We start from the raw sequence: 25,627 nt of genomic DNA, 5'->3' as shown, positions 1-25,627 counted from the left end.
CCTCCCGGGTTTACGCCATTCTCCTGCCTCAGCCTCCCGAGCAGCCGGGACTACAGGTGCCCGCCACCTTTCCCGGCTAGTTTTTTGTATTTTTTAGTAGAGACGGGGTTACACCGTGTTAGCCAGGATGGTCTTGATCTCCTGACCTCGTGATCCGCCCGTCTCGGCCTCCCAAAGTGCTGGGTTTACAGGCTTGAGCCACTGCACCCGGCCCCTTTTTCTTGTTTTCTATGAGTAACTTTTTTTGTGGAAGCAATACAAATGTCTTTAAAAACACTTCTTAAACACTGAAGTATGACCAAAAGAATAAAAACAATTCAAATTCCCACCACATCCCCCCTAAGAGATAATTACTGTTAATATTTTGGTCTACAACTTTCCAGATAATTTTCAATCAAATTAGCCTCACTGTGAAAATAACCCTACTGTAATGCTGACTTATATCCTATTTTTTAACTTGGCAACATGTTATGTTTCTTTGCACATTATTGCATTTTCTTCTGGAAACATTTTATTTTCTAAACTGGAATCAACTTTGTTTTTCTGATATATAAAATATTTAACCAATACAGAGAGATAGAGTCCCTCATAATCCCACTTCCTAAAAATAATCACTATTAATTTTTAAAATCCTTCAAGTTTTTATGTATGTGTAATCATACATTTATATAGACAGAACCCTAACACATCGTTGGATAGTGTTTGGTAAACCGCTTTTTCCTTCTTAACACTAGATCATGAGTATCTTCCCACATCAACACATCATGTGGCGGAGCACAGTGGCTCATGCCTGTAATCCCAGCAGGTGGGCGGATCACCTGAGGTCAGGAGTTCGAGACCAGCCTGCCCAACATGGTGAAACCCTGTCTCAACTAAAACTACAAAAATTAGCTGGGCATGGTGGCATGCGCCTGTAATCCCAGCTACCCAAGAGGCTGAGGCAGGAGAATCACTGGAACCCAGGAGGCAGAGGCTGCAGTGAGCCAAAAAGAATGCACTATCCTTCTTGATGGCTACATTGAATTCTATTCCATTGAATAAATGGACCATAATTTATTTAACCAATCACTTCTTGTTGGAAACATATTCTAATTTTTCAATTTTTAACTATTATAAGGAATTATTATTTTTTCAATTTTTCACTATTATAAGGAATACTGTGCTCCTTATAATGATGTAAGCATCATTGTGTATGCTTCTTTGTCACATATCTGATTATTCCTTTAGAAAAAAATTCCTAGAAGAAGAGTTGCTGAGAAAAAAAGATACATCTTTTAAAATTTAATCATATTAATGAACAGTCCTCCAGAAAATGGCACCAATTTACATTTCACCAATATGTGTAAGATAAACTGATTTTCCACACCATCTCCAACACTGACCATTATCACTCTTTTTTATCTTTGCTAGTAAGATGGCTGAAAATGAGATTTCATTTTGGTTTCAATCTGTAAGTCTTTGATTATCAGTGAGGTTGAAGCATGCTTTTATATCTTTATTTGTCCAATTTAGTTTATGAATTACCTAATTACCTATTCATGTGTTTTGCCTATTTTATTTTATAAAAGCATTCTTCTTTTCTTATTGATTGGTAAAAGTCCTTTATATATCAAGGCTGTTAACCTTGATATCTATGTTGAAATTGTTTTTTCTCGCTTAGTTCATTGTATCTTTTGCCATAGAAAATTTTCATTTTTATATGTTTGGTGGGTTTTCTTCTGAAACGCGGTCTCATTCTGTCACCCAGGCTGGAGTGCAGTGGCATAATCTCAGCTCACTGGAACCTCTGGCTCCCGGGTTCAAGCTATTCTCCTGCCTCAGCTTCCGGAGTAGTTGGGACTACAGGTGTGCGCCACCACGCCCAGCTAATTTTTGTATTTTTAGTAGAGACAGGGTTCCATCATGCTGGCCAGGCTGGTCTCAAACTCCTGACTTCAAGTGATCCACCCACCTCAGCCTCCCAAAGTGTATTTTTATGTATTTGTACCAGCCTGAGCAAACAAAAAGCCAAGTAACGGCCTTAAACCATACAATATTAGCTGTTTAATTAACCTGAAATTCAGAAGTAGGTGGTCACAGGATTGGTCTGGTGGTTCAGAGATGACATCAGTCTCTGTATGTCCTTCAGATTTGCCATTTAGTGTATGTTGACAGTGCCTCCCCTCAGTGAGACAAAATGCCTGCTACACCTTTAAATATCACATCCTCGTACTCTGATTAGGAAGGACAAGGATTTAAAAAAAAGGAGAATAAGGACAAGGAATTTTTTTGCCGTCTCACAGATCTGCTATTTTCATCGGAGAGGAAATTCTCTCCCAGAAGGTCCCAGTAGATTTTTACTTACATCTCTTACTGGTAACCAGTAGTGTGTGCTGGAATAATCAAACCTGCCAATCACTTCCTCTATGACTTGTGGCTTAACACCGCATTACCAAAAGACCTCCCTGTCCCCAAATTCTCTTTTTTTTCTTTTTGAGACCGAGTCTCACTATGTTGCCAGGCTGGAGGGCAGTGGCACAATCTCGGCTCACTGCAACCTCCGCCTCCTGGGTTCAAGCGATTCTCTTGCCTCAGCCTCCCGAGTAGCTGGGACTATAAGCACATGCCACAATGTCCAGCTAGTTTTTGTATTTTTAGTAGAGATGAGGTTTCACCATGTTGGCCAGGATGGTCTCGATCTCTTGACCTCATGATCCACCTGCCTTGGCCTCCCAAAGTGCTGGGATTACAGGCATCAGCCACCATGCCTGGTCCCCACATTCTTTTAAAATGTAATCCACTACTATGTCCTAGAACTTTTGAGTTTTTATTTGTTTTATTTCCAAATCCTTAAACTATCTGGAATTTATTTAGGAGTATAGTATGAGATAACTTTGCTTTTTTTTCCAAAGGATATCCGATGTACGGACAACTTTTATTAACTAATCAATATTTTCCCCATCAAGTTGAAATACCATCTTCATTATTTACCAAATTCTCCTAAATTCATGGGTCTAGCTCCATGGATCTGTCTTTTCTTGCTCCAGTACCACAATGTTTTCATCACTACAGTTTCATAGCAGGTAGCACAAGTTATTCTTCCTTCGTTATTTTCTTGGCTATTCTTTATTTGTTTATTCTTCTAGATAAACATTAGGATTAGTTTAACTAGTCCCCCCCACCCACCAATGAATGTTTTCTTTAGCATTTTGATTTGACTTACATTAAACTTATAGATTAACTTTAGAAGACTTCACATCTTTACCAATATTTAGTCTTTCCTCCCAGGACCTTGGACGGTGCCTCTCCACTTTTCATCTTCTTTTACGCCCTTTAGCAAAGTTTATCATGTCTTCATAAATATCTTGCACATTTTTGTTAAGCTTACTTATATGTATTTTATTTTTTATGCTGATTGTAAATGGGATATCTTATACCAATAGGAAAACTCAGAAAGGATCATTTGTTCATTTCTTAAATATATTCTATTTGGCTGGGTGAAGTGGCTGACCCCTGGAATCCCAGCACTTTGGGAGGCAGGGGCGGGAGGATCACCTGAGGTCAGGAGTTCGAAACCAGCCTAGCCAACATGGCAAAACCGGGTCTCTACTAAAAATACAAAAATTAGCCAGGTGTGGTGGCGGGTGCCTGTAATCCCAGCTACTTGGGAGGCTGAGGCAGGAGAATCGCTTGAACCCAGGAGGCTGAGGTTGCAGTGAGCTGAGATCATGCCACTGCGCTCTAGCTTGGGTGACAGAGCAAGACTCCATCTCGAAAAAATAAATAAATAAATATATGTACGTGTGTGTGTGTGTGTGTGTGTGTGTGTGTGTGTGTGTGTGTATTTTTTCTATTTGGCTATGATTATTTGAAAATATTCCTTGATTTAATTTGCTAATATTTATTTGTCATTTATTTCCAAGAAAAGTAAGGATGAAATATTTTTATCCTTTGAAGGACTTTTATAATAATGTTTGCAAAGTTTATAAATGAATCAGGGAACTTTCAGTCTTAATATTACTCTAGAAATGTATCATTCAACAAATACAGTAGCCACCAGCCATGTGTGGCAAATGAGCACTTAAAATGTGGCTACAGTGGCCCACTGCTGTAATCCTAGCACTTTGGGAGGCTGAGGTGAGTGGGAGTGGATCCCTTGAGTCTGGGAGTTTGAAACCAGCCTGGGCAACACGGCGAAACCCTGTCTCTACTAAAAATACAAAAAATTAGCTGAGCATGGTGATGTGCGCCTCTAGTCACAGCCACCCATGAGGCTGAGATGCCAGAATCATCTGAGCCTAGAAGATCCAGGGCACAGTGAGCTGTGATTACACCACTGCACTCCAACCTGGGCGACAGAGTGAGACCCTGTATAAAAAAGAAGAAGAAGGAGAAGGAGAAATGTAGCTACTGCCAATGAAGAACTAAATTTATTTTTATTATTATTTTGAGACAGGGTCTCACTCTTGCCCAGGCTGGAGTGCAGTGTTGCATTCATTGCTCACTGCAGCCTCCAACTCCTGGGCTCAAGTGATCCTCCCACCTCAGCCTCCTGAGTTACTGGAATTATAAAGCACACACGATCATGCCTGGCTAATTTTTCTTTTTTCTTTCTGTAGGGATGGAGTCTTGCTGTGTTGCTCAGGCTGGTCTCGAACCCCTGGCCTCACATTATCCTCCCACCTTGGCCTCTCAAAGTGCTAAGATTACAGGCATGAGCCACTCTCCCTAGACAATGTTATTTATCTTTAATATTTAAAATTAAAAACTGATGTTTGACTTAGTTACTGGAAAACTTTTAAGCATTTTGGAACAATGTAGGTATGTGAATCTGCTTTTCAACTGTAAATTTACTTTATAAAATCTAAATCTTCAGAGATAAGTATTTCTGATGAAAACTTAGTGTCTGAATTGAGATACGCTGTAAGTATAAAATACAGAAGAGTCGGAGCCGCTGGGCCCGGGAGGCCCGTGATGTCCACCCCCTCCTCCTGTCCTGGATGGTTAGGACGTGCTTCCTCACCTGGACCTCCTCCCACCCGCTTCACGGTCCCCTCGGGGGCACGTGCCTTCTGAAGAGGAGGCTCCTGCTCCAATGGGGGCCTCACTTATTGCGGACTTAGAGCAGCTGCGCCTGCCCCCGTCCCCACCCCCACCACAGACCCCAGCGGAGGGACCATCGGTCCAGCCTGGGCCGGATACCCTCAGACCCTTGGAAAAAGAGCTGCCGCCTCCCCCAGCAGAGCTTGTTGAGAGAGAGGCGTCCACAGACATCCGTGCCTTCTGCCATAAGACTGTGTCCCCCGCAAGAACTGGCTGTAGATGCCGTGAAGAGGCAGTACCATGCCCAGTACTCCACGTGCCGTACCAGCCGCCGCCAGCTGGCCGGGCAGAGCTTCTACCAGAAGGATGCGCGACCCCTCTGCGAACCCCGCTGCCAGGACACGCTGCAGAAGTTCAGCAAGTGTGGCGAGGTGGTCCGGGAGCACATCATCAGGGCCCTGGGCCAGGCCTTCCACCCCTCCTGCTTCACGTGTGTGACCCGCGCCTGGTGCATCGGGGATAAAAGCTTTGCCCCGGGCAGCCAGAACGAGGTGTACTCCCTGGACATCTTCTACAGGAAATTTGCCCCCATCCGCAGCATCTGTGAGAATCTCATAATTCCTCGGGATGGGAAGTATGTCTTCAAAATCGAGTGCACTGGAGGAAATTTCCATGAAAATTGCTACAGGTATGAGGACTGCAGGATCCTCCTGTCTATCGAGCCCACGGACCAAGGCTGCTACCCCCTCAACAATCGTCTCTTCTGCAAGGCGTGCCACCTGAAGCAGAGTGCTGCGGGGTGCTGCTGAGAGTGCCCGCCAGTGTCAGGCAGCGAGCGGACCACTAGCCCTGTCTGGGGCCCTTCCCTTACTTGGTTTCCCTTCCTGACTTGCTCTTGCACACTTTCCTTCTGAGCCTCCACAGGGACCAGCCTGCAAGTCGGCGCAGCCTGTCTAGGACACAGCGGGGCTGAGCGCAGTCAGACCTTTCACTCCTCCTCTACCCTCTGGGCACCAGAAGGTTCCTGGACCATAAGTGCCACCCCCAGAATTCCTTGCTGGTCCTACCCCATTTCCAGGGAAAAGCTGGGGGGACCCCTACCACTGACTGTAGCTGTCTGGTCGGGGTGCTGAGACCAGCATGGCTTTGCACGGTTGAGCTGTTTGAGTAAAAACTCCAAAGTCCCTTAAAAAGTGCTTTTTAGCCTGAACGCAGTGGCTTACGCCTGTAATCCCAGCATTTTGGGAGGCCAAGGTGGGCGGATCACTTGAGGTCAGGAGTTCAAGACCAGCCTGGCCAACACGGTGAAACCCCGTTTCTACTAAAAATACAAACATTAGCCGGACGTGATGGCACATGCTTATAGTCCCAGCTACTTGGGAGGCTGAGGCAGGAGAATCACTTGAACATGTGAGGCAGAGGTTGCAGTGAGCTGAGCTTATATAACTGCACTCCAGCCTGGGTGACAGAGTGAGACTCCGTCTCAAAAAAAAAAAAAATGTTTTTGAAAATGTTGAGGTTGGCTGGCCACAGTGGCTAATGCCTATAATCCCAGCCAAGGCAGGTGGATCACCTGAGGTCAGCAGTTTGAGACCAACCTGGCCAACATGGTGAAACTCCGTCTCTACTAAAAATACAAAAAATTAGCAGTCATCATGGCTGGTGCCTGTAATTCCAGCTACTAGGGAGGCTGAGGCAGGACAATGGCTTGAACCCAGGAAGCAGAGGTTGCAGCGAGTCGAGATCGTGCCACTGCACTCCAGCCTGGGCAATAAGAGTGAAACTCCATCTCAAAATAATAAAAAAAGAAAGAAAGAAAGAAAGAAAAGAAAAAGAAAGAAAAGAAAAGAAAATGCTGAGGTTGAAATGATGGGAATCAACATTCTTTCGAGTTAGGGGAGAGAGTGTAGTAGCAAACACCTCCCCTTGGTTCACACACATAAAAGAATGGGACCCATTGGGGACACAGTCATGGACTTCCCCATTCTGGAATGTGTGGTGCTAAAGTGAGGCTGGGGCCCAGGCCTAGGAGGAGAAGGTGGCCCATAGATACCCCGGGATATCAGCAGCCCCCGATCTGCCTTCTGGCACCTCCTCCCGGGTGCTGTAGTGAGTCAGCAGGCATAGGGTGAGAGCTTGTTGCATGCTGGACACAGGGCCGAGTGTGCCTCCTGCAGCCTTGAGAGGATCCATGCACCACCCCACCCCAAACACACACAAGCACTTCTCCAGGACAGTTCCAGGAGAGATGTCCCTTCAGTCCCCTAGTTATGACCCCCAAGTCCCACTTGCGCCCTGTAGCCCAGCCTGTCTTGTAACCACTGCCTCCTCAATGCCACATCTAGAAGATTCTTCTTCCCTTTGAAAGAGAATCATCGTCGTTGCTTCATCACTTCTAAGACATTTTGTAGGGCATGGACAAGTTAAACAAAATGTGCTTTCCTCCCTGGGGTCTCGCTGTACCACAGGCTCCTGGGAGAATGTCACAGGGGCCATGCACTGGGTAAGCTTCTCTGTAGAACCCCAGGGGCTTCAGCCCAGAGCACAGAGTCTCACCCTAAGCCTGGAGCAGTGAGCCCCGAACTTCTGCATTCACAGACCACCTGCACAATTTTTTATCATAACCAAAGGTCTCCTGTTCTGTTATGTCACTTAAATCAACATGCTATTTTGTTTTCACTCACTTCTGACTTTAGCCTTGTACTGAGCTGTGTATCCATGCAATCATGTTCACGTGGCAGTTATGGCTGTCTTCTTACACATGAAAATAAATGCATAACTCTTAAAAAAAAAAAAAATACGAGCCAGGAGCGGTGGCTCACGCCTGTAATCCCAGCACTGTGGGAGGCTGAGGGGGAGCAGATCACCTGAGGTCAGGAGTTTGAGACCAGCCTAGCCAACATGGTGAAACCCTGTCTCTGCTAAAATTAGCTGGGCATGGTGGTGGGTGCCTGTAATCCCAGCTACTCGGGAGGCTGAGGCGAGATAATCACTTGAACTCGGGAGGTGGAGGTTGCAGTGAGCCTAGATTGCACCATTGCACTCCAGCCTGGGCAGCAAGAGTGAAACTCTGTATCAAAAAAAAAAAAAAAAAAAAAAACCCGCAAACCCTGCCCCCCCAAAAAAGCATACTCAAGTTTGAAGACTTAGTGTGAAAGAAGAATGTAAAACACCCCAATAACAATTTTTATATTGATTGCATGTTGAAATGCTAAATTTTTGAAATATTGAAACATTATGAAAATTAATTTAACTTTTTTTACTTTTTAAAACATGACTACTAAAGGATTTTAAATTATATATGAGGTTTATGTTATATTTCTATTGGACATCACTGCTCTAGATTTTTAAATAATAGCATTTATCTGATTCTTAAAGTCTGCCAGAACTACACTTGTTTTTTATAACTGCATACTGTTTCATCAAATGGATATACTAAGTGTGTCTAACCGATCTGTATCTTTTACTTTATTAAATTTTTTTGTTTGTTTGTTTTTTTGGAGACTGAGTCTCACTCTGTTGCCCAGGCTGGAACACAGTGGCATGATCCTAGCTCACTGCAGCCTTGAACTCCTGGACTCAAGTGATCCTCCCACCTTGGCCTCCCAAAGTGCTGAGATTATAGGCATGAGCCACCACGCCTGGCCCAATCTGATATTTGTGAACATTTAAGTTTTTTCATCCTTTCTTTCTTTTGGTAAATAATTTTGTGTTTAACAAGTTTGTAGCTGTATCTTCGTACAGGGGAGTGACATAATCAGATTTGCTTTCTGAAAATCATTTTGGCTATATTGTAGAGAACATGCTGGCTAAGGGCAAGCATGGATTCAGGGAAACCAGTTAGGATGCCCTTGCAAAAGTTCTGGGGAGATGGGACCAGTGGAGACAGAAAAAAAGGGATACTCTCTGGAGACACTTAGGACATGGAGCCCATAGGACTTGGAATGAATTGGATACTGGAGTCATGGGGAGGGAGTCCAGGATGACTCCCAAGATTCTCGTTGAGCAACCAGAGGTTAGCGAGACAATCACTGAATTGGGAACCCTAAAAAAGGAGTAGTTTGGGGGAATAAACTCCTGAGTTCAGTTTTGGAATGCTCTTGAGATATCCAAGTAGAGATGTGGAATGGCCAGGTGTACAGCAAGAGGAGAGGCAAGGATAGAGATAAAATTTGGGAGTCATTGGTGTACAGATAATATTTAAAGCCTCAATGGGCCAGGCGAGGTGGCTCACGCCTGTAATCTCAGCACTTTTGGAGGCCAAGGTGGGAGGATCACCTGAGGTTGGGAGTTTGAGACCAGCCTGACCAACATGGAGAAACGCCATCTCTACTAAAAATACAAAATTAGCTCGGGGCATGCTTGTAATCCCAGCTACCCTGGAGGCTGAGCCGGGAGAATCACTTGAACCCGGGAGGCAGAGGTTGCGGTGAGCCGAGATCGCACCATTGCACACCAGCGTGGGCAACAAGAGCAAAACTCCATCTCAAAAATAAAAAATAAATAAAAGTCTCAGTGGGCTTGAATGAGGTTGTCAGAGGAGAGAATGTAGATGGAGAGGCCTGGGTGTTTGGTGGAGAGGGAGGAAGTAGCTAAGACCAAGTGTTGTGCAGCATCAATATTGAAAGCCAGGGAAGGAGGAGTCAGGACTGGAGACTGCTTGAGAGAGGCCAGAGGTATAGATAGAAACAAAGCCAAGAGTGGTGTGGGGCTCACAGAAGCCAAGAAAAGGTGGGCATTTTAGGGAGGGTGCCAACCTCTTGCTGAAAGGTTAAGTGAGATGAGAAACTTAAGCAATGCCTATTGTTCTATCTTACTAATAATCAGTGACATGCAAATTAAAACAATGAGATATCAGTGTTCACCTATTCAATGGTAAAGATTTTCAAGATTAATAATATCCCGTGTGGGCAAAGATGGGGGAAGAGGTACTTTTAGACCCTGTTGGTAGAAATGTAATGGTACCAGCTTTGGGGGTGGTCTTGGCAGCATCTATCAAAATATAAACCACATATACTCTTTTTTTCTCTTTTTTAATTTCCCAGCTACTAGAACTGATACATATACTCTTTAACCCAGCAATTTCTCTTCTAGTTTATTTATCCTAGAGAAATACTGGCTCATGCGCAAGAGATTGCAATTACAATACTGTTCACTGCAGCATTGTTTGTAAAACTGAAACACTGCTAATAACATAAATGTCCTTTGGTAGAAAGAAGACTATGTACATACTATTGAAGACTGGGGAAGTAGTTTAAAAGAATGATGCAAATTTATATACACTTAAATGTAAATGTCCCCAAGACAGCGTAAAGTGAAAAAGTGGCAGACCAATGTGTATAGGAAAGTCCTATTGGTATACATTGTAAAACCTGCATATTTAAATATGTATGTTAAATATATAAATATGTATTTATATATAATATATAATAAATATGTATTTAATATATAATTAATATTTAATATATAAGTATAAATATAAATATATTATATATATATTTTTTTTAGATGGAATCTCACTCTGTCGCCCAGGCTGGAGTGCAGTGAAGCAATCTCAGCTCACTGCAACCTCCACCTCCCAGGTTCAAGCAATTCTCCTGCCTCAGCCTCCCAAGTAGGGGGGACTACAGGCATGCACCACCACACCCAGCTAATTTTTGTATTTTTAGTAGAGATGAGGTTTCACTATGTTGGCCGGGCTGGTCTTGAACTCCTGACCTCAGGTGATCCAACCTCCTCGGCCTCCCAAAGTGCTGGGATTACAGGCGTGAGCCACCGCGCCTAGCCCAAATATTTACATTTACATGCATATAAATGCATAGAAAACTGTCTGGAAGGATGTCTAGCAAACTGTTAACAATGATTAGCCTAGAAAGTGGTTTGGAGTGGTAAGGATGGGCGAAGGAAGACTTACCTTTACTCTGTGTACTTTGGAATGGTTTACATTTTTAAAACAAAAAGTTATCTATGAATTTTGTAAGTTTTTGGTTTTTGATGTCCGTGGGATTCTGGAACATGGGAATTACGGGCAGTGAGGTTAGTTAGCCAGGTTGTGTCAGTGATGGGTGATGGGGTGGGAACCATACTGGGAAGGTTTACCTATTTATATATGTGCTATTCTTCCACTATTACCCACATTAGATCTGCAACACTGTGCCTGGGTCAGGATCTGGCGGAGAAGGGCAGGGGGATGGTCAGGAAAGAATACGAGTTTGGCGTTAAAAGACTCAAATGGAGATCCTGGTACCACCATGAGCTAGCTGAGTCTTTTCTTATTTGTCTGTTTCATGAAAGTGTCGATAGAGGGTGGCTGAAAGGTGGAAAGAAAGCGAGATAAAGGGCCAATTTCCTGGGAGAGGTGGTGGAGGAACAGCCTTTCCTCTCTCACTGCCTTGTATAAATAGGAGACACGTGCGTGGCCAGGCACCCCTCCTGCCTCCACTTCAGACATCGTCCAGGGATTGGTGATGTATTCATGGGCTGGGGGGGGCAGTGTGAGAATTAAATGAGATGATATTGTGTTATAAACCATACTTAGGGGGTTGCTAACGTTATTATAACATGGGATCTTGCACCACAAAATCTCAATTTTTGCCCCGAATCTTGAAAAGACTGTTTCAAGTCCTCATTCCAGGTAGCCAAGCCTTGCCCAGGACCTGGTCCACAGGACAGGGCAGCTTCATCCCCACAGCCTGCCCCAGCTGACCACTAGTGGCACCCTGGGAAGCTGTGTTGAGAAGGATGCTCGAGGCCGGCGGGCAAGTGCATCACAATCCTGGGTGATGTCTGAAGTGGAGGCAGGAGGGGCGCCTGGCCACGCACACACGCCTCCTATTTACATAAGGCAGTGAGACACAGAGGCTGTCCTTCCACCACCTCTCCCAGGAAATTGGCCCTTTATCTCGCTTTCTTTCCACCCTTCAGCCATCCTCTTACTATCAACGGGTTGTATCTAATCCTTTCTGAGGTGTCAAGCTCCCTATTACGTCTCCTAGGGATGTTTACATTTATTAAGGACTTCTTAAAAACAGAAAAGCCTTCAAAATCCCCCCCAGATGACTCTTTAATGGTGGAATTAGAGCACAGTGAAAGGCAGTCATTGAAATATTTTTGGATCGAGAGCTTTATCTTTAATTCTTCAATCACACTTCAGAGAGCCCTTCTTTTTCTGCTCCTTTTAAAGTCAAAATGATACTCTGAGGTTTCAAAGGCGCAGTTTGATGACTCCTAGAAGGGCACCCCTCCCAGCCTAGGGTAGCCACACTGCCTGCCTAGGTGACAGTTCAGGGAGGTTGGGGGATGGGTGTGGGAAGCCCAGATGGAAGTCAGCCAGCCCCAGCAAGAGTCTGGCGTGGACTCCTTCTTCTGGGGACAACCGGCCTCTCACTTCGTTCTTCTTACAAACTCCATCTCTTCGCTCCAGGCCTTAACAAACAAGAAGGCGTTTGGGACATTAAAAAGGGCTTGTGCAGATGTTAAATAATGATGACCGCAGCACAGTGATGGCAGCTTTTATGGGGGCCACCTAGGACTCAGGGCCCAGCCCCTGTGCAGGATCTCAAGCCGTTTCCTTTCCCTCTTTCGCATACATAAAATAGTTCACCCTCTCAATGATTTCCTAATCTTAAAACTGATTTTCCTAGAAGAGTGTTCTTTCATTCTGTCTGTATTGTTAGAGTTTTAAAATAATGATCATGTATTATTTTTTAAAAAGAGATTTTTCCATTTTGGAGGGAAGAACAGGCTTTCTAATAGCTTTCTCTGTTTTCTTCCTTTACAGCTGAGTTATTTCATGTTTTCTTGAGTTTACCACATGACAGCTACATATAATGTAAGAGTATTTGTACTTTTATTCATAACATTTGGTTTGATTTTTTTTTTTTTTTTTTTTTTTTTTTTGAGACAGAGTCTCACTCTGTCTCCCAGGCTGGTGCAGTGGCGCAATCTCAGCTCACTGCAACCTCCACCTCCCAGGTTCAAGCTATTCTTCTGCCTCAGCCTCCCAAGTAGCTGGGATTACAGGTGCCCGCCACCACAGCTGGCTAATTTTTGTATTTTTAGTAGAGACGGTGTTTTGCCATGTTGGCCAGGCTGGTCACAAACTTGTGACCTCAGGTGATTCACCCGCCCCAGCCTCCCAAAGTACTGGAATTGTAGGCATGAGCCACCGAGCCCAGCCTCATTTGGTTTGATTAATCCATTGGCATAGAATACAAACAACTTTACCTGGGTAGTTTGAAAAACTTTGGAGCCAGGAGCCATGAATGCTTTGAATGACAGAAGTCCACCAAACAGGCCCACGGTGCTGGATAAGAAAAGCATTTTTGTATGTTTGGAAATGAAATGATCTCATTCTATTTGTCCCAAGTTGATTTTCCCTTCCTTTATTATTATTTTTCATTATCCATACTAGTTTTCTACTGCTGCGTGACACATTATCACAAACGTTGTGGCTTAAACAACATCTATTTATTTTCTTGCTGTTTCCTTGGGGCAGATGTCTGGGCATAGCTTAGGTGGGTCCTCAGTGAGTTTCACAAACCTGCAATGCAGATACTGGCTAGGGCTGGGGTCTCAGGCAGTTGTTGGCAGAATTCATCTTTTTGTAGCTATAGACTCATGGCAGCGTGCTTCTTCAAGATCCACAGCATCTTCTCCAATCTCAGGCAAGGGACTTGAATTACATCTGCAAAACTCCTCTCACCTTTGTCATATAATGTCACCCATCAAAGGAGTGACAGTCCTTATATGCACATGTCCCCCCACACACTCAAGGGAAGGGGATTGATTAGGCAAGGCTCATTGGAGGTCATCTGAAAATGCTGCCTAACACATCATACGTGATACACTGAGCCATCATTTATTTCATTCATTTTTATTTGTTTACATTTATTTATTTTATAATTTCAACTTTTATTTTAGATTCAGAGGGTACATGCACAGGTTTGTTATATGAGTATATTGCATGATGCTGAGGTTCAGAGTATGACTGATGATATCAACCAGGTAGTGAGCATAGTACCCAACAGTTTTTCAATTCTTGTCCCCCTCCCTCTCTCCCTAGGAGTCCCCAGTGTCTATCATTGCCATCTTTATGTCCATGAGTACCCAATGTTTAGCTCCCACTTATAAGTGAGAATGTTGCAGTATTTGGTTTTCTGTTCCTCCATTAATTCACTTAGGATAATGGCCTGTAGCTGCATCCATGTTGCTGCCAAGGACATAATTTCATTCTTTTTATGGCTGTGTAGTATTCCATGGTATATATGTACCACATTTTCTTTATCCAGTCCACTGTTGATGGGCACGTAAATCGATTCCATGTTTTTGCTATTGTGAATAGTGCTGCAATAGTGTACAAGCACATGTATCTTTTTGGTAAAATGATTTATTTTCTTTTGGATATATACCCAGTGATGGGATTGCTAGATCGAATGGCAGTTTAGTTCTGTTTTAAGTGCTTTGAGAAATCTCCAAACTGCTTTCCACAGGGGCTGCACTAATTTACATTCCCACCAACCATGTATAAGCATTCCCTTTTCTCCACAGCCTCACGAGCTTCTGTTGTTTTTTTGACTTTTTAATAATAGCCATTCTGACTGGTGTGAGTTGGTATCTCACTGTGGTTTTGATTTGCATTTCTCTGATGATTAGCGATGCTGAGCATTTTTTCAGGTTTGTTGGCCACTTGTATGTCTTCTTTTGAGAAGTGTCTGTTTATGTAGTTTGTCCACTTTCTTAATGGGTTTATTTGGGTTTTGCTTGTGAACTGCTCTAAGTTCCTTAAAGATTCTGAATATTAGACCTTTGTCAGATGCATAATTTGTGAATATTTTCTCCCATTCTGTAGGTTGTCTTTTCACTCTGTTGATAGTTTCTTTTGCCACGCAGAAGATCTTTGGTTTAATTAGGCCCCAATTATCAATTTTTGGTTTTGTTGCAATTGCTTTTGAAGACCTAGAAATTCTTTCCCAAGGCCAATGTCCTCAATGGTGTTTCCTAGGATTTCTTCTAGTATTCTTATAGATTGAGGACTTATATTTAAATCTTTAATCCATCTTGAGTTAATTTGTGTATGTGATGAAAGGTAGGGGTCCAGTTTCATTCTTCCGCATATGGCTAACCAGCTGTCCCAGCACCATTTATTGAATAGGGCATCCTTTCCTCATTGCTTATTTTTGTTGACTTTGTCAAAGACCAGATGGCTGTAGGTGTGCAGCCTTATTTCTGGGTTCTCTATTCTGTTCCATTGGTCTATGTGTCTGTTTTTATACCAATATCATGCTGTTTTGATTACTGTAGCCCTGTAGTATAGTTTAAAGTCAGGAAATGTGATACCTTTGGCTTTGTTCTTCTTGCTTAGAATTGCTTTGGCTACTCGGACTCTTTTTTGGTTCCACATGAATTTTAAAATAGTTTGTTCTAAATCTGTGAAAAATGACATTGGTAGTTTGGTAGGAATAGTGCTGAATCTGTAGATTGCTTTGGGCAGTCTGGCCATTTTAACAATATTGATTCTTTCAATCTATGAGCATGAATGTTTGTCCATTTGTTTGTGTCATCTATGATTTCTTTCAGCAGTATTTTGTAGTTCTCCTTGTAGAGCTCTTTCACCTCCTTTGTTAGAGGTATTTGTAGGTTTGTGTGTGTGCGCGCACGTGTGTGTGTGTGTGTCTATTGAAAATGGGATTGTATTCTTGTTTTGGCTCTCAACTTAAAACATTATTGGTGTATAGAAATGTTACTGATTTTTGTACATTGATTTGTATTCTGAAACTTTACTGAGTCATTTATCAGTTCCAGGAGCCTGTTGGCAGAGTATTTAGGGTTCTCTAGGTATAGAATCATATCATCAGTGAAGAGAAATAGTTTGACTTTTTCTTTTCCTATTTGGATGCTCTTTGTGTCTTTCTCTTGCCTGATTGCTCTGGCTAGGACTGCCAGTACTATGTTGAATAGGAGTGGTATGAGTGGGCATCCTTGTCTTGTTCTAGTTCTTAGAGGGAATGCTTTCAGCTTTTTTTTTTTCTTGAGACGGAGTCTCGCTCTGTCACCCAGGCTGGAGTGCAATGGCGGGATCTCAGCTCACTGCAAGCTCTGCCTCCCAGGTTCACGCCATTCTCCTGCCTCAGCCTCCCGAGTAGCTGGGATTACAGGCGCCCGCCACCGCGGCCGGCTAGTTTTTTGTATCTTTTAGTAGAAACAGGGTTTCACTGTGTTAGCCAGGATGGTCTCGATCTCCTGACCTCGTGATCCGCCCGTCTCGGCCTCTCAAAGTGCTGGGATTACAGGCTTGAGCCACCGCGCCCGGCCTGCTTTCAGCTTTTGCCCATTCAGTATGATGTTGGCTGTGGCTTTGTCATAGAGGTGAGCCATCATTTAAAAATGATAAAATAGGCTGGGCACGGTGGCTCATGCTTATAATCCCAGCACTTTTGGAGGCCGAGACAGGCGAATTGATTGCTTGAGCCCAAGAGTTTGAGAGCAGCCTGGGCAACATGACGAGACCCCGTCTCTAAAAAAAAAAAAGATATGAAAATAGCTGGGCATGGTGGCACATGCCTGTAGTCCCAGCTACTCAGGAGACTGAGGTGGGAGGATCACTTGAGCCCAGGAGGTTGAGGCTGCAGTGAGCTGTGATCACGCCACTGTACTCCATTCAGACTGGGCAACAGAATGAGACCCTGTCTAAAAAAGAGAGAGAGAGAGAGAGAGAGAGAGAGTGAGAGAGAGAGAAGAGAGGCAAGTGAAAAGAAAAATAAATTAAACAATTGGAAATTATCTCACCTATAGACAATTTCTCTTAGCATGTTGATGTGGCCTTCTACACTTTTCCCATATGAACAGGTATTTTTAAAATCAGATTGTGACATATGTATTATTCTGTAACTGACTTTTTTCACTTTAACTTTTTTTTTTTTTTTTTTTTTTTTTTGAGACGGAGTCTCGCTCTGTCGCCCAGGCTAGAGTGCAGTGGCCAGATCTCAGCTCACTGCAAGCTCCGCCTCCCGGGTTCACGCCATTCTCCTGCCTCAGCCTCCCGAGTAGCTGGGACTACAGGCGCCCGCCACCACGCCCGGCTCATTTTTTCTGTTTTTAGTAGAGACGGGGTTTCACCGTGTTAGCCAGGATGGTCTCGATCTCCTGACCTCGTGATCCGCCCATCTCGACCTCCCAAAGTGCTGGGATTACAGGCTTGAGCCACCGCGCCCGGCCTTTAACAATGTTTTAAGAATTTTTTTTTTGAGACTGAGTTTAACTCTTGTCACCTAGGCTGGAATGCAATGGCGCGATCTCAGCTCACTGCAACCTCCACCTCCTGCGTTCAAAGGATTCTCCTGTCTCAGCCTCCCGAGTAGCTGGGATTACAGGCTCCTGCCACCATGCCCAGCTAATTATTATATTTTTAGTAGAGACAGGGTTTCACCATGTTGGCCAGGCTGGTCTCGAACTCCTGACCTCAGGTAATCCACCCGCCTTAGCCTTCCAAAGTGCTGAGATTACAGGCGTGGGCCACTGCACCCAGCCATGAATATTTTCTGATGCACATACAAATATCTATTGCATCCACTTTAAGGCTGTAATATACTCCATTTAATGAAGCTACTGTAATTTATTTAGGAAGTCCACTATTGAGAGAGGGGGTTAAATAAACTTTTTATTTCTGAACAGTTTTAGATTTACAGAAAAATATGAATATAGTACAGAGAGTTCCTATAGACCTCATACCCAGTTTCCTTTATTACTAACATCTTACATTAGTGTGGTACATTTATTATAATCAATAACCTATATTGATACATCGTTATTTAACTAAAGCCCATACTTGATTCGAATTTCCTAAGTTTTACCTACTGTCCTTTTTCTGTTCCAAGGTCCCTTCCAGTTACATTTTACATTTAGTTGTCATGTCTCCTTACGCCTCTCTTGGCTGGGACAGTTTCTCAGACTTTCCTTGTTTTTGATAACCTTGACAGTTTTGAGTAGTACTCATCAAGTATTTTGTAGAACGTTTCTCAGTTGGGATTTGTCTGATGTTTTTCTCATGATTAGACTGGAGGTATATGTTTTAGGAGAGAGACCTACAGAGGTAAACTGCCATTTTCATTACATCATATCAAAGGGCCCACAGTATCAATATGACTTATCACGATTGATGTTAACCTTGATCACCTGGCTAGGATAGTGTTTGCACATTTCTTCACTGTAAAGTGACTTTTCTTTTTTTTTTTTTTTTTTTTTTTTGAGACAGAGTCTCGCTCTGTCACCCAGGCTGGAGTGCAGTGACGCGATCTCAGCTCACTGCAACCTCTGCCTCCCAGGTTGAAGCGATTCTTCTAAGTGACTCTTCTTATTCCCTTTCCACACTGACCGCTTTGGAAGAATGTCACTATGTGTGGCCCACACCTAAAGAGTGGGAGTTTTGCTTCCCTTCTTGAGGGCAGGGTATCTACAAACATTATTTTAACTTCTACTGCATTGGAGATTTGTCTCTTCTCCCCAAATTATTTATCTATTTAGTCATTAAATATCAGTACTATCTAATACTACTTTATTTGCTTATTCAAACTGGTCTTGTTTTAGCCACTGGGAGCTCTTCGATTTGACGCCTGCATTCCTTTGACATACTCCTATCACTGTGAATTGAATATTTGTTTGTGCCTTCCTTACCTTCTGGCACTACAAGATGCTACAGGTTAATCTTGTATATTACCTACCCTAGTCCCAGAATCAGCAGTCTATTAGTTTTTGACACTTGGATCATTTCTAGTTTTTTTTTCACTGTTTCTAGACAAGACTTCAATGAACATCCTTGAGAACATATAAATGGATGTATCTATCTGATGATTTCATTTGAGCTATAAATGGGCAGAAACTGGAACTTAGACAAGGCTGATGATAGGATTTAGACCAAACCTCCCTCTGTCTAGCAGGTTCATTTGCATTTAAGACTGGGATTCGTGGGCCGGGCATGGTGGCTCACGTCTGTAATCCCAGCACTTTAGGAAACCAAGGCGGGAGGATCACTTGAGGTCAGGAGTTCGAGATCAGCCTGGCCAACATGGTGAAACCCCATCTCTACTAAAAATACAAAAATTAGCTGAGGTGGCACATGCCTGTAGTCCCAGCTACTCCGGAGGCTGAGGCACAAGAATCACTTGAACCTGGGAGGTGGAGATTGCAGTGAGCCGAGATCGCAGCACTGCGCTCCAGCCTGGGTAACAGAGCAAGACTCTGTTCCAAATTTTTTAAAAAAGAAAAAGACTGGGATTCATGAGGTGAGTGCAATGGGTGATATCGCCCTCTTTATAAATCTATTTGCACATAAGATGAGACTTTGAAAGTCTGAACATAAAAACAGGTTTTAGTTGACCATACCAAATACTGGTGAGGATGTAGAGCAAACAAATTCTCATACAATGCTGGCAGGAATGCAAAATGGTAAAGCCACTTTTGAAAACAGTTTGTCAGTTTCTATAAAGTTAAATATATACACTTTCCATTTGATTGGCAATTCAAGTCTCAGATATTTATTCAAGGCAAAAAAAAAAAAAATGTCCACCAAAACATGAGTACACGAATATCATAGCAGCCTTATTTGTGACAGCCCCAATACTAGAGCCACTCAAATGTCCATCAACAGGAGAATGGGTGAACAAATTTCAGTATATCTGGACAATAGAATACTACTCAGCAATGAAAAGGAATGAACTATCAATACGTGCAACAACATAGAAGAATCTCAAAAAATATGCTGAGGGAAAAACAGCCAGGCATGAAAGAGAACATTTAACATGATGTCATTTATAGAAAATTCTAGAACTGGTAAAACTAATCTATTGAGACAGAAAACAAATCAATGCCTGGGATGCGGTGAGGTTGATGGGGAGATTGAGCACAAAGGGACTTAAGGGGACTTTTGGGGAAGATGGGAATGTTCTGTATCTTGAATGTAGTAGTGGTTAAATGGATTTATACATTTGTTAAAACTCTTTGAACTGTACAGTTAAAATGGGTGAATTTTATTGTGTGTAAATTACAGCTCAATAAAGTTGATTAAAAGAGAGCAGCAACAACAACAAAACCGAGTCCAGATTGCAAAAGAACCCTCAGGACAGAGGAGTAAGCCTGGAAGAATGCACTCACTCTGGGCAGGTGTTTTCAAGGAAGTAGGGGTGGGGTTGTTCTGTCTCTCTTCCCCACCCTTCCCAACCCAGAGAGTCTGATTCTGAGATGTGCCACTCCCCACCCCTCTACTCACTGCTGAAGAAGAGACAAGCTCCCTCAGGCTGAATCAGACCCAGGTGCAGGGCTTGAGGCTGGGAGATAAGGTAGATTCCAGACACACCTGGTGTACCCCCCTTTACTCTGCAGCCCTGAGTCTGGAGGTGCCTTGTGGACATGTCTGCTTGTTGGGGTGCATGGAAAAGGCTGTAGCATGTTGAGATCCAGGCAACTTTGTTACAGAACGCTCTCCCTGGCAGAACTTTACAAAATTTGGGGGTCCTCACTGCCTGTACAAAAGGGCAGAGGTTGAAACCAAGGCCACTTGTGGCCTGAAGCTGCCTCTGCAAGGGGTGAGCTAAGCTCTCGGCACGACCAGCAACAACATGATAGCTCAAAGAGGCAGCAGCACTTGTGGCTATGGAGGCCAGCAGGTGCAGGTGGCATGGTAGGAACTGCTCCTTGGAGGCTGCCAGGGAGACCAGGGGATGTGGAATCTGGTCTCAAGGGACATGACTGAATGTCTCCCTCCACCTCCTGGCAGCAGTGCAGAGCAATGACAGGGACAAAGTTACAGAAACTTCTAGAGGAACCTTGGCAGTGTGAAAGCGTGGGAAATTTGTAAAAGAGTAGACCTGCTGCCAGCCAAGCCGATGAGGGTTCAGAGTCTTGGGATTTGAGGTATTTATGTAACATAAGCTCATTCGTTCTTTGATGAATCTTTGTTGCCGGCTTACAATGTGCTGGGTGCTATTTTAGTCACTGGACATAAAGCAGGGGCAAAACAGAAAAATCCCTGCTATCAGGGGACTCACCTTCTATGACAGTTACAGCCTATCATTTCACCTGGAGGCAAGTACTTTGAAGAAAGACAAAAAAGGGAGTGAGGGGAGAAGCATTGTAGCTGGGGTGGTCAGGGCTCCTCTGCAGAGGTAACACTTGAGTGCGGCCCTTTGTACCCATGGGTTGGGGAAGCCTGAAACATATGAGTTATGGGATAAATTCCTAGCAGTGCAATTTCTGGGTCAAAGAGCATAAATATTTTAAGGTTTTGATAAATATTGCTAAATTTTTCTCCAGAAAGTTTCCTAGGTTGTCTATTTAAAGAACCAGGAGAAATGCCATGTTTTAGGGGTGCTCCAGAGAGTTAAAAAAGTAAATAAAAGTAAATGGGGAGAGGGGCATCTCCTTTTCCAGGTGCTGTGTCAGTCAGAAGGGACAGTTGAAGTCCACTTCCCACTCACGTCAGGCCTAAGATTTTAGCTAGACATCCTAGTAGCTGAAACATGAGCCAGAAGCTCATCAGCTCATTAGCTCTATGCCGTTTTGGACAACCTGGCCTAAGTCTCTGTAAGCCTCGGTTTTCTCATCTGCAAAAATGGGCCTTCTAATAATGCTTAGCTCAGAGGGTTGTATGAGGATTAAACAAGATGATACATGGGAGGTGCTTCGCAGAGCACTCGGCACACAGTGAGTGCTGTGATTTTTCTTCTGCAAAGTCAGCAGTACTCGGGACTCAGAAGCAGCTCCAGCACAGGAGCGGTGTGCTCCCACGTGGACACAGAGAAGGAGAGGCTTGCTCCATGCCTGCTTCTAGTCTTCAATCCCTGCAGCTGGATAGTTGCCGCTAAGATCTTCCACCTGGCCGAGGTTCCCTACCCGAGTATGAGCGAACCAGATGTTAAAAGACCCCAACGTTAAAGGATCCCGAAAGTGTATGTGTGTGTGTGTATAATAGACATATTTAGGCTGGGTGCGGTGGCTCAGGCCTGTAATCCCCACACTTTGGGAGGCTGAGACGGGAAGGTCACTTGAGGCCAGGAGTTTGAGACCAGCCTTGGCAACATGGTGAAACCCCTTCTCTACTAAAAATACGAAAGTTAGCTGGGTGTGGTGTTCCCAGCTTCTTCAGAGGCTGAGGCTTGAGAATTGCTTGAACCCAGGAGGTGGAGGTTTCAGTGAGCCAAGATTGTACCAGCCCATATATATATATATAGTATGTGGGCTGGGCACAGTAGCTCACACCTGTAGTCCCAGCTAATTGGGAGGCTGAGGTGGGAGGATTGCTTGATCCCAGGAGGTTGAGGCTACAGTGAGCTATGACTGCACCACCATACTCTAGCCTGAGTGACAGAGTAAGCCCCTGTCTCTAAAGGTAAATAAATAAATAAATAAAAATAAGGATGAGGATGAGGGGGGCAGGTCACCTGAGGTCAAGAGTTTAAGACCAGCCTGGCCAACATGATGAAACACTATCTCTGCTAGAAATACAAGAGTTAGCCCAGTTTCGTGACAGGCACCTGTCATCCCAGCTACTTGAGAGGCTGAGGCAGGAGAATCGCTTGAACCTGGGTGACGGAGGTTGCAGTGAACTGTGATCACACCACTGCACTTCAGCCTAGGCAACAGAGCAAGACTCTGTCTCAAAAAAATTAAAAAAAAAAAAAGTACATGTATAGACCTATAAATACATATGTATGTGAATTTATTTTCTCCTAGGAAGGATTTTTCTGCCCTTCCCTAAGTGAAACCAACTGAGCAGAGTTGGCTCAAACTTCTCAAAAAACAATTCACCTCTACACTTAGACCAAATCTGGAATATTGCAACCCCAAAGTATACGTGTGTGTGTGAGTGTGTGTGTGAAAAGTCACAAAGGATTCGGAACACAGTCAGAGTGAAACCATCACAAGCCTAAACACATTTCAGCTACAGATGTGGCAAGTTTTGCTTGGTTTTTGGTTCTGAGGTTTGATTGGTTTTTTTTTTTTTTCAGAGATAGGATCTCACTCTGTTGCCCATACTGGAGTACAGTGATGTGATCATGGCTCATTGCAGCCTGGATCTCCTGGTCTCAACCATCCTCCCACTGCAGCCTCTCATGTAGCTGGATCTACAGGCATGAGCCACCCTACTGGGCTGATTTTTTGTAGAGACCGCGTCTCACTTGGTTGTCCAGGCTGGTCTCGAACTCCTGTGATGTGTGGCAAGTTTTGATTGCTCACTTGCATCCTTTTAAAAACTAAAATGCATAGAGCTTTTCTTTTACCTGACACTCGGACATGAAATATTCTGCTGCTGCTCTCTACACATACTCTGCATTGTACACATCAACTTCTCACATCTACTCTTATTTCTAGCAGGCCCAAGACCTCCGGACCCAGCAATCACACCTGGCAGATCTTTAAACTTTCAATTTAACACTGAAACATGTCCCGCCCCCTCATGCTCCTGCCTACCCTCCCACCTCAGGTCCAGGCGTCTAGAGCGAGGACACATTCATCTGGAAGGCCGGTCTGAGTTGTCAGTGACAGCAACGATCCCCAAATGCTGATCTCTGAACCAAGTTTCCATCCATCCCTGGTGAGATAAGCCAAGTCAGAACAATACAGTTTTCTGTAAAGCTAAATAAATGCATTTCATTTTTAACTCAAATTGTGTCCTCTTTATTTTTTATTTCTTTTGTGGGAAATGTAGTGAAAATAGACTGAGATTAGTTGTGTTATTATTTTTTTTTTTTACTGTTCTTACTTGGCAAAATAAAAAGTTGGCAAACTTAGACTCCTCGAAATGTTATTTTGAGATCTTCGTAGTCTACAAATTCCAAAAGTCTGAGAAACATCCAACAAAGCAGCCGAGTGCATGAACTGAAGGAAACCCGTACACACTGAGCCCTGCCGTGTGCCTGTCGCTATGCCGTGCTCATGCAAGCTGTTTCATTTCATCCTTACAGCAACTCTCCATTCCAGCAATCAGATTTCCATTTGATGAGTACGGAAAGTGAGGTTGCTGGAGGTTAAGAGACTTGCCCAAGGTCACTCAGCTAGGAAGGGGCAGTGAAGAGGCTGGGATTTGAACCCAGGCTGCCTGAAACTAGACACATTACCGCTCCTCCACCCCCACAATGCCTCTTCCTAAATTACCCCACACAACAGGAGATCCAGGAAAACATCTACATTGAAGCATGTGCAGCGCTTTATTCAGAAGTCACCAGGAATAAATACATTCATAGATCAAGAACAATCCTTCCACCACAAACGCTAGAGACAGGGAGACAGAGAGAAAGGGAGAGACAGACAGAGAGAGAGACACAGGGATGAACCATGGTATGTTGTGGTCCACGCACTTTCAATAGACATAATGGCTGAAATGATGAAGGTGTTAAATGCCGAAAAACTCAGGCACAAGCTGATTCATGATGCGGAGGGGTGGGTCCTGGGCACATTAGCTGCCCTCTTCAGACACTGAGTCCCCGGAACAGGAACTGGACGTGGCACTAGCTGCCTCGTTACCAGACAAATGTACAGAAAGTGGCAGCCGAGGGAAAAACAAGAGTGATTAAGGGATGGAAGGATCCATGAGTGAAGATGAAGAAATAATTACGCACAGCTTGGCTAACTCATAAATCAAGGACGATCATTCCATCTACAAACACCAGCAAGGTGAAAAGAATCAAAGAGAAAGATGGGCTATTTAATGTGCATTTGGAAGTAAAACAATGGCTGGAATTAAGAGAGTGCTAAAAGCGGGGAGTCAGGACAAGCGGGATTCACTGTGAAAAATCACCTCCCTAGGGGAAGGGGCCGGAACCCCGGGGGGCTTGAGACACCAATGAGATTGGACAAAACATCAGAAAAGGCGCAGTGGGGAGGAGGCTGGCTCTGGTCCCTGTGGGAGGATGAGACGTGACCTGCCTTCCTCTTACTGCTTCCTCACCTCACTCTCCCTCTTCCCCTTCACCTCACAAAGACAGGATGGCAATTTGAGCCGGAAAACAGTGTCAACAAATATTGCAGGGTGTCATAGCATAAAGCCTGGCTGGGTTTGATTTGGGGCCGTAGCAGAGGAGTGCTAATCACTCCCAAGAAACCAGTCCCACGACAGAACCATCCTGGGGACACAGCAACCCCTCACCGCTTCTCCCCAGAAACCCTGCAAGGGATCAGGTGGTCCAAGCTTATTTATCCATAACCAGCCGTCAGAGGATTAACTGCTGGGATGAGCATAGCGCCCCTTCACTGCAGGCAAGATGAGGGGCAGAGTTTTGGCCTCTTCAGCCACGGGAATCATCTTCTGCCTGTGCTCCTACAGTGCCTTTCTGGGAACCCCTGAAGATGCCTTCTGGACTCTGTTGCCCAGGAGAGGATAGAAGACCAGGGTTTCTGTTGGCTTTCCACTGGGATCAAAATACTTTGCCCGAACTGTGAAGAATAGATTCTTGTCCTGAAACACCTCACTGAGGGGAGACAAGAGGCCAAAGTTTCAAATGTAGATTTAGGAAGATCATAGTGCTTAGAAGGGGATTTGAATGGAGCAGGTGAATGGTAGCTGCTTCTTGTGAAGGCACTGAACCCCGCGGAAAAAACAAAAAGCTGCAGATAG

At 44.0% G+C, this 25,627-nt stretch overlaps 1 long non-coding RNA gene and 1 pseudogene across 1 annotated transcript in view; both read left to right on the top strand.

Moving 5' to 3' along the window:
* The window catches only part of LOC139357316 (uncharacterized), a 30,454-nt gene extending 6,811 nt beyond the window's left edge, over window positions 1–23,643 (top strand). Inside the window, exon 3 of the long non-coding RNA XR_011610286.1 lies at window positions 23,498–23,643. This is a non-coding gene — a long non-coding RNA (uncharacterized lncRNA). The remainder of the gene's footprint in view (window positions 1–23,497) is intronic.
* On the top strand, window positions 4,955–5,831 carry LOC105471717 (filamin-binding LIM protein 1 pseudogene; annotated as a pseudogene).
* Window positions 23,644–25,627: the final 1,984 nt, after the last annotated feature.

This window comes from Macaca nemestrina, chromosome 12 (assembly GCF_043159975.1).
Source record: "Macaca nemestrina isolate mMacNem1 chromosome 12, mMacNem.hap1, whole genome shotgun sequence".
Lineage (NCBI taxonomy): Eukaryota > Metazoa > Chordata > Mammalia > Primates > Cercopithecidae > Macaca > Macaca nemestrina.
Note: the sequence above shows the minus strand (reverse complement) of the source record. Positions and strands in the feature narration are given on the sequence as shown.